This window comes from Pleurodeles waltl, chromosome 11 (assembly GCF_031143425.1).
Source record: "Pleurodeles waltl isolate 20211129_DDA chromosome 11, aPleWal1.hap1.20221129, whole genome shotgun sequence".
In the NCBI taxonomy this organism is placed as follows: Eukaryota; Metazoa; Chordata; class Amphibia; order Caudata; family Salamandridae; genus Pleurodeles; species Pleurodeles waltl.
The window spans coordinates 919,923,772-919,933,479 of NC_090450.1; the positions used below are offsets into that span (position 1 = coordinate 919,923,772).

Here is a 9,708-nt window from a genome sequence, read left to right on the forward strand (position 1 = left end):
TGACAGTTATTTTGCAGGGTTTTTTTTAAGTTGACTGCGCTTTGCAAGGGGGGGGGCTGGTGAGGCCTGTTTATTTTCCACCATAATGTCATGGATGTTCTTTGGGATGTTCCATGTCTCAGAATTGTTGGGGTGCTGAGGGAGGATGTCACAAGAGTGGAGGACAGGTTGGAGATAGGTATGTTTAGCTCTAAGACTGATCAGAGAGCAAAGGGTAGGAGTATGGTTCTACAAGTTTTATCAGTGCCAGAGCAATGCCCAGTGGCATGGGGCCACATGTAGGGGGAGCGCTGTGGGGTGCTAAGTGGCGTGGTTTTTAGGCACTATATCACGGCACATGTTATAGCTTTCCAATTACTCTCCGTTTTGCACAAAATGCTTAAGGCTTTAGGGGTCCCTTCCGCAGAGTTTGGAACCCATTCTTTCTGCACTGGTGCAGAGAATGAGTCTGACAACTGGGGCTGGGCAAGTGAGGACATTATGCTGATGCGACAATGGCCATCGGACTGCTTTCAGAGTTATGTGCGGACTACGGGGTCAGAAGGAGGAGCAGCAGGGCATGATGTGTGACTATTCACTGCTGTTTTCCGTTTCAGGTTCTGTTCTTGGCCCGGCAGTAGAGGACATGGGCATTTGGGTGGGGGAACCACTCGTTTATCTAGGGGGTGGAGTGCCAAGCGGTGCAGAGGGTATACAGTGTGAATCTGGGTTTCGACTGTCAATTGTTTCCCTTCACCTGGCGGGGAAAAGGGGTATGAGATGGCACAAGTTGATTCAGTGTTGAATGGCTTGATGGCAGGGGGAAGATGCCCGGGTGTTTTTTTATACATTTGGGGGAAAACTAGCTTGTCTTGGAGAAAGGCATGGCGTTGTTGAAAGCTAAGAAGAAGGACTTATTGGAGATCAAAGCTCAGTTGCTTTGTACTCTGTACGGAGTTTATGCTGAGGAGGAATTAGAGGGGGGGGGGGGTGCAGCAAGCCCTCAGTGATTGATAGAGCGTGCAGGAATGACAATAAGGAGATGAGTCGGTTTTGCAGGAAAGTTGGTTATGGGAGCAATAGTCACACAGATATTAAGTATGACATTATGGAGTTTTTCAGGGGAGATGGTGTGCATATGTCATGGACTGCCATGGAATTATACTAGCTGGAGCCGACAGAGGTGTTGGCAAGGACTTTGAACATTCACAGGTGGAGGGGGAGGATAATAATGGGAGCTGCTTGGAGTGGGGAGCGGGGAGAAAAAAAGAAAATCAGCAAGCAGACTATTTTCTAGGTGGTGGTGGTGGCCTGGAAAGTTTTGCATAAGTTTACTTAAGTTTGATTGACATTGCCATTGGTGAACCATGGGGAAAGGAATGGGGTAAACAACACACCTGGACTAGGCAGGAAACTCAAGTTTAGGTATAGTTTAGTTGCTTAGACATTAATACGTGCTGTCAAAGGCTGTAGGAGATAGTTAAGGTTGAAAACTGTTGAAATGCAGTACAATAGGAAGGAGATAGCTGTGGGGTAGGAGATTGGATAGTTATTTAATGTATAGCAAGGCTTTAGTTTTGTAGGCGGATTGCCAAGGAAAATATTGTGATGTGCTCCTGTTTGAATAAAGCTGCCTTTTTCACACAATTCAAGTGGTCAGTGGTCTGTGATGCTCCCCTCTTCCTCAATGAAGGTTTGGGGGGCAGACGACCACAAGGACGGATGCCCGCTCCCCCTCTCCGTGGGATATTGGGAGGGTGGTGCAGTCCAGCGACTGACACATTGTTTGGGCTATATTAGAGCTCTTTGTAGCCCAAGAGTTATATACGGGCTGTTTTTGGGCTCCCTGCCACCATTTTTGGTACAGGTGACCTGGTGACTGTTGGCAGGGAGTCTCAGCTGTAACCTTTTTGCCCCGCCTGTCTTCACATTTTTATCTTTTTGTGAGGGAAATTTTTGTCCTAATTTTTCTTATTTCACCCTGGCTTTGTTGTTGGGACAGGTGCGCAATTGGGGGTCGTTGCTGTACAGTTTGTCGCTTGAGACAGGTGCTTGGCAGTAGCCTGGAAATTTTTGCATGAGTTTACAGAAGTTTAATTGTCGTTGCCATTGGTAGACCATGTGGAAAGGGTGGGGGTAAACAACCTCTCACCTGGACAAGGCAGAAAGTTCAAGGTTAGGTATAGGAAGTTTAGTTGCTTAGATGTTAATCATGCAGTCATAGGCTGTAGGGGAAAGTTAAGGCTGAAAACTGTTGAAAGGTAGTAGAATATGAAGATGACTTTTGCGGGGAGGGTATGTGGGTCAGACCATCGGGTATGCGATTAGATAGCTCATTTGATGTGTACTGAGGCTTTCGTTTTGTAAGGCGGATTGCAGATAACATTGTGATGTGCACCCGTTTTATTGAAGCAGCCTTTTTCACACAATTCAAGTAGTCAGTGGTCTGTGTTGCATCCCTCTCTCCAAAAGTTATGTTGTGGACATTAAAAAACCCTTATATTAGCTTGGTGTGAATATGGTTGCCTCTGCCCCACAGATTTATGATACTTTAAGTTATAGTTTTACCTTGGGTGGGTTATGGCAGCAGCCAATTCCAGAGACTAAGTGTTAACAACGTACCTGAATTATCACATTTTAATGTATGTTCTGTCCATGAGCATACAGAGCTAATGTGTTGTATACTTTCTGATGAGTGGTTTTTTGGTAGGATATTTGTTAGCCGGTCTTTCTGGGGTGTTTTATTTATTCTCAAATTGGACAGCAATTCTCAAATCTGTTTCTGTGAATTTAAGAATCACTCCTTATTTTGATTCATTCTGTTCTAGGTAATAAACCATGGACATTAACTTAAGAGTAAAAGTTCCTGAATTTTTGACTACCAGACCCAATAAATAAACAAAGTAAAATTCTTCCATATTTTTTTTTTTTTTAGAAAAACTGAACAGATTTTCACCAAATCACAAAAGGATTATCAGGTGGACCAAAGTACTCCTTCCTGTCAAATGGGGTGATTTGCTTTACTCTAGTTTTTGTAGTAATACAGTGCAAAAATGAACACTAAGATTTCTGTTTTCAACAAAAAAATACCTTTTTTGACTCTTGCGTGTGATATCGTCACCACTACCTACTTGACAAATCTGCACAAAAATTGGAATTGAGGTAACAGGCCCTGTGGAATATTTTGTGGAACTTCCACAAATCTGGCTTTGTTTACCAGGCATCCAAAATACACTTTTCCTCTATACGTTCATTCAACTTGATCATTTGTGACTATTGGTATTTCGAACCTGATGTACATACAACTCCTGAATAAAACTCCAACTTTATTACAGATGAGTTGTACCATCATAATACATGCTGCAGAGCCAGTCCCCGGGGTGAAAGGCTTGTCATGGAACATCAACAGAGCTGCAGTTTAAACAATAAAAACAAGAACTGGCTTCTCATTCTAATATGCTTTACTCAAATGAACAGCAGTCAGAGGAAGGGACATACTTATGGCAACATCTTCATGTTTTGCGCGTTATGGGTTATTCCAAGAAAGAGTCTCTCTGCAAGTTTCAACATGTTTGGAGTGACAGCAGTTAATTAATCTGATTTGCATCGAATGGACATGGTTATCTTTTTGCAACATTTTACTCATGGCTTTTGGTTGTTTAATTTCACATTACACATTTTGCTTTTCATCTCCATGGCTGAAATCATACTATTTATTTCGGAAGAAAGAGCAAGACACCAATGATTTAAACGGTTTGTGAGATGTGTGATGGTGTGACCATGTATTATAAGGAATAAAACACACTCTGTTGTACGTTAAAAGGATATTGCAAGTCACCTTAGCGTTCCGTGACCTTATAAAGCAACTCCACTGTTGCCCTCCTTCCTCTACATGGTCATGGAACGCCTTAGTGATTTTGATTTGCAATATAATGTTTGGCAGGGGTTACTTTATCCCATTTACTATACGCCAATTATGTTACAATTAATTATTTTCCATAATAATATGCAGAATTCCTAATGGCTATCAAATTTGATCCAAGAGGATTATTTGACAATAAATTCCTCCGTCTCGTTTTTGCCCCAATTAATTAATTGATAAGGAAGATAAGGTCTTTAAAATGAATAACAAAACTCACCCTGTCCAGCTGGATCATCGCCTTTTATTTAATGATCATGCTCCTCAATAAAGGTGACTATTCTACCTACAAGCAGTGCAGTGGCCCACTGTTAAGTGAACAGCGAGTGCAGTGACAAAACCTTTCAGGTCCACAGACCAAATGTGCTCCTTAGGTAGACACAGTGCTTAATTAGTAAATAAAAACGTGCCGGTGTCCAAAACTCTCCTCTGAAGCACGTGGCTGCTGCAATTAAATGTGCGAGTACAGAATAAGGAGGCAGCGTTATCCTAAAGCCATCCTGGGCCTCTTTAATCCATTTACCCCCTCTCCCTGCCCCTTCAGCTCACTCTTGCAGCTTTGTGCTTTCTTACTTTGTGACGCTTTTCCGTCTTTATCATCAGTGTCTTCTGCTCGTAGAAAATGCCCCGTGCAGGAAAACAAATAAGTGCCGGCCCTCAAAATTAAGTGCCTGTGCCCGCCACCGGCTCAAAGCACTGGGTAGCCATGATTTGTTTTCGGTAAAACTGCACTTCTGGATAACAAAAATTACATGTTTTGTTAACCACAAACTGCAAGCTTTAATGTTTCACTTGTTTTCACCAAACATTTTCCTCTTGGAAAAAAAAAAAGATTTTTTTATGATAACTGAACAAAATTAAAAGTGGAATGGAAGAGGTGCATAATTGGCAATACGCCAAACAGTCGGCCACTTTAAAAATATGATACAACTTTGTCTACTGGTAGATGATTAGTTCATGCACTATTGATCCGAGGTGCAAACAAAATGGTACATTTGTGACAGTTACAACCAGTGCTTAATGTGTGCTAGTGGTTGCAGGTTATGGGGATCACAATATTTTTTGTGGACCGGGACTTCGTTGTCATCATCACTCAGTTGCATAGCTACCTGCTGCGCAGTGGCACTGGTGCCCAGAGCCCTGAGGTGCCCTCTGAAACCCTGGTCATTGCTGTATTTTACTACCCTAACAGCAATCAAAGGAGAAATTTTCCTTGCTTGCGCCAGAGCCCTGGCATCCTTGCTAAGCTGCTTTCATCACTTTGATTCAGAGCAGAAGAGAAAAAGGCAGAAAGTTGAGAGAGCAGGAGGGAGAGAAAGATAGGTAAATTGTGACAAAAGGAGAAGGAAAGCATGCATGGAAAAGAATCTGCAAGGGTGAACTTATGATACAGGAAGTGAGAAGCTGTGGAAGAAAGAGGCATGAGGTGAAATCAATACCAGTTAGCAGTCGTATTCGGCGAACCCTGGCATATGCAGTGCCATAGTGGATTACTAAAATGAACTCCTTCACTCTTCAAAAAATAATAAGCAACAATTACAACATGGAAGCATGTACTGTTTTTGTTCTCAACAATAAGACATTTTGTGAGACACCATTGGGACATTTTCTGCACATGCCGATAGTAAACAAATGTACTTTTTTTTCTAAATATAGTATTTTAATTACACACTTTTTCTTACTCCGCATTTTCCTCTCCCCTAAGCAGCACAAATCTAATCAAGCAACACAATACATAGATAGAGCACAATTTAGTTAAAAGAGCTTCTGCATTTACGAACAATACTTACTCAGAATTCGGGCTTTCCCCCGCTAATAGAAAATCATCATTTTATTAAAGCTACTGGTTCTTGCTATAAAATTATAATAAATAACATGAGGCAATTTACAATTGAAAACAATGCAGTTACAGAGGCCTGCAAAGAGATTTCTAATTAAAGGCAAGTCCATGCACGTCTGTTAGTACACTGAATGAACAGGGACAAACTGTCAGTTTTTTGCAATCACTGTGTTTCTTACCCACGCACAAGCCATGACTTCAATAAACCACTTTATTCTTCAATTAATCCTGCTTTACATTTTCAGGTAAAATAAGTTCTAGCTAGTCAACTGTTAATTGTGCAAAAAAATATCACGTTTAGACATCTTTTAAATCCGCCTTTGACGTTTCAATGCCCACTACAGGTGCTTAAACACTCTGAGGTGGGTGTGCACCTCTTTTCCAGTTCTAAGCTTTGCTTTGATTGAACAAGACAGTGATTTATGGGAGTCGGTCATGATTTCTTTCAACTGAAAAATGCACATTTGAAAACAATTATCAGTGGGAAAGTTAAATAACAGGAGGAAAGGGACGTCCTGCCAACATGCAGTGAGCTGGCAACCCACATATTCTACAAATGATCTTATGTTTGTGACATGGTAATACGTAGCACTGCCAGCTGACCGTACTTTACTGATCGGGTGGGCCAGTATTTTCATAGCAAGACAGGTACAAAAAAATATGAATATACAGACGTTTCTCCCTTTGAAATATAAACTAAAACAACTACGGAATTAAAAACATTTCAAAAGAGTTCTAATGCGGAGTAGGCTACGCCTTGTTAAGTAAGCCAATACAGGCGTAACTGCTGCATTTTAATTTTGCACTAGATTTAACAAAAACTGCTATTTGCTTATCAAATCTCGACACCTCCCACAACCCAAAAACATGCACCAATGGCTAATGTTTTTTTTTTTTGTCTAAGAAAAGTAGATATTTCTAACAGTAACCTGTGGCTAGGTTTGTGCTACAAACATCCCGCAAACACACGCATTAGAAACTTCTAGAAACAAGGAAAATGCAATAAATACTACGTGCTATGTTAATAATAATATGGATTTTGCACCTTCTTACCCAGGTGTGGTGGTGGCCTTCTCTTGGAAAGTTTCCAGCCCTGGTTGTTTGTTCCACTGACTGCTTTTGGGAAGCTTCTGGTAAGAGCTTGATCTGCTCCCGCTTCTAATCCGGAGATCCGCGAATAATGAGGCTGTATTTCCTGGCTGCGCAATCACTAATGCACTAGGTGTGGTCAGAGAGCAATTACCGGCAAGGCCAGGGCCCATGGGCCGCTCTCTGCAGCTCAAAGCGAATCCAGAGACCCCCGCCTCCGGCAGAGAGTAGACGGCTCCACGTGGATGTAACCACGCCCCCGCTTGACAGGCCGCGCCCGGGGCACGAGCCGGGCGCGTGACTGGCGCACATTACCAAAACAGAGCTTTACCGGGTGGCTTTTAGAAGTGTGTGTAACAAGGGCCACCGCCTCGAGCCCTCGGAAAGTCTGAAACAGCCGTGGCCAACACCTGAGAGCTCCAGCCAGGTAGATTAGGAGACAACAACAGGGGTATTTCCGACTGTGACATTAAGGTTGCCACCTTTCTCAAGTAAAACAATGCCTTCAATATGTTTACGTTTTGCTGTTCTGAAAGAGCAAAGTGTTGGTGGGTGAGAAAGAATTTGTGTAAAATTCTCAATATTCTTTTTTAACATGGGAGTTATGTTTACCTCTGTTTGTTTTAATACTCATTCAATAATTTAGCTGTTGAACGCCTTCAAAGTGATTTCTCCATCTGTTTGTTGTTTTAGGTTTAGATTCGAATAGTAAAACATATCAGATTTTACTCCCTTTTCCGTTTCTTTTTTTTTACTGGCAGGGGCATAAAATACGGGCCAGACAGGTGTCTTTAATATATATCTGAAAATGTGTTTTTTTTCGGTAGGAAAGATAGTGCAAATGCCCTGTCATTTTGAAGGAACAGGTAGCAAATTTGGAAGGCACCAAAAAAATAGAGGAGTTGGTGTACTGCTAACCGGGCACAGTGGGCACAATTCTCAAAGCACCTAAGGAGGAAACATACGAAAATAACTTACTGTGGGCTTCTCCTACGTTTGGATTATCTTTTTGACTTTGCATGAAAAAGTGTATTTCTGAAATGTCCAACAGGCGAAAGTTCTCTGTAAATATATTTGGAGCATACGTGGATTTGCACAGGCAAGTTTATTTTGTTTCTCCTCTGAAAGTATGTACGGTTCTGCTGTATAAACATATTCCATTACCCGTATTTTAAATTTTAAGGTGATCCCTGCCCAGTCCCACTCATGACAGGAGTACATGTGCACGCATTTCCATGGTGTAAATCTACCTGCAAGGGATGTGTACCCACACGCTTACGAAATTGTACCTGTTCACCTAGCATTGCAGCTACGTCCAACTGAAAACGCTTATATTATGGACATTTCAACGTATTGAGGAATTTCTGCATGAGGCTAGAGGAAGGTTTTTCATCACTCGCAGAAGTATTTACCCGTGGAAAAAAAAGAAGTTTAAAAAGTCATAACATTAATGGCTGCGTAAATGTTCACTGCGTACAACTACAGGCATGAGTAAAGTCGATACTGGAAACCAGAATATTCAGCTTTATTATGTCTGCCTGGTGGACAAGAGGTCTGAAATGAATGTTTGGTGACAGGTAATGTTCCGTTACCTAACAGTAATTTTCATTACCCCGAATAGGGGGTCCTCCTCATCCCAGTCCCAACCAATGAGGAAGAGGACTGGGACGACGAGGACCCCATGACGGGGTAATGATGAACAATACATCTAAATACATAAATATCTGGTGCAGCAAGTTCCAAATGCTTCGGGGAATTCTTGATTCCTACGTCTCAGTGCTGCTTTTTTTTTACTCAAATCCTTCTCATAACCCTTGTGGCTCTGTTATAGATCGTTTATTTTTTATATAAACTATTTTTTTTATAGTATCTTATTATTTGGCTTCAATGCCCACTTTTATGCTGATTTTTCGAAATGTCCTTTTTTTCTCTCTTTTTTATTTTCCTCCATGACAGGCGAGGTGTGTATGTATAACTGGGATTTATATGGCAGCAACCTATCCACAAAGAGAATGAGCACCTTCACTTACGTTACATATGTGGGCTACTTTGCAGATAGTAATATCTGCATTCTTAGTTAAGGACAAGTAATCAAATCACACATAGCTCATTAGATTAGTAATTCATTTATGAATCAACATGGAGGCTGAAAATAATACCATAGGTCTGGCACCCCAAAACCCTCTCAGGTGATTAGTGCGCTACACAAATCAATATAACATACTTGCTTTCAAAGGCATCTGAAAACAAATATTCTGATCTTTTGTCTTGACCTTTCTTTTATGTGCCACTTTGAATGTGTTGTGTTGTTTGACTGTCCATATCAAGAGACCACCTGTGGCAACCTCAAGCTTTAGGAGGCTCAAATAAGAGACCATTTGTTGAAGCCACCTTTCTACACACTTTCACACAGTGAATGGGTAAAAATGTGTAGAAGTTCCCAAACTTATTTAGTAACGCATCCTCCTGGCAGTCATTACCAGTCTGAAGTGGCACCAACACTAGAACGAAGCTGCAATTTCAGGCATGGTTAAGCTAGGTGAAGAAACAGACATCGAAGAGGCTTTGAACATGCACAAGAGTGTAGTAGAAAAGTGTGGACCACCCGTTGAGGAGAGGATACCACAGTGTTCGCCCTTTAGAAACATTAGTGTCACCAAGTAGTCGTGAAATCTCAGTTTTTTCAACCCCCAACAGATGATCACATCCAACTACTATTAATCTAATCTACCACAAAGAAACTGGAGTACATGCATGCAATGGTTTCCTTGATAGTAACTAATAATAACAACACCAGTGATAACCATTACCCAGTCAAGAACCACTGGAATAGCCATCAATTTTATGTTCCAGTGTAGAATTTCACCCACTGTAAAGCACT

General features: G+C 41.4%; 1 protein-coding gene across 1 annotated transcript in view; it reads right to left on the reverse strand.

Moving 5' to 3' along the window:
* The window catches only part of LOC138266299 (uncharacterized), a 31,891-nt gene extending 24,964 nt beyond the window's left edge, over window positions 1-6,927 (reverse strand). The window contains exon 1 of the mRNA XM_069214934.1: window positions 6,792-6,927. The gene's annotated coding sequence lies outside the window, so the exon portion shown is untranslated. The remainder of the gene's footprint in view (window positions 1-6,791) is intronic.
* Window positions 6,928-9,708: the final 2,781 nt, after the last annotated feature.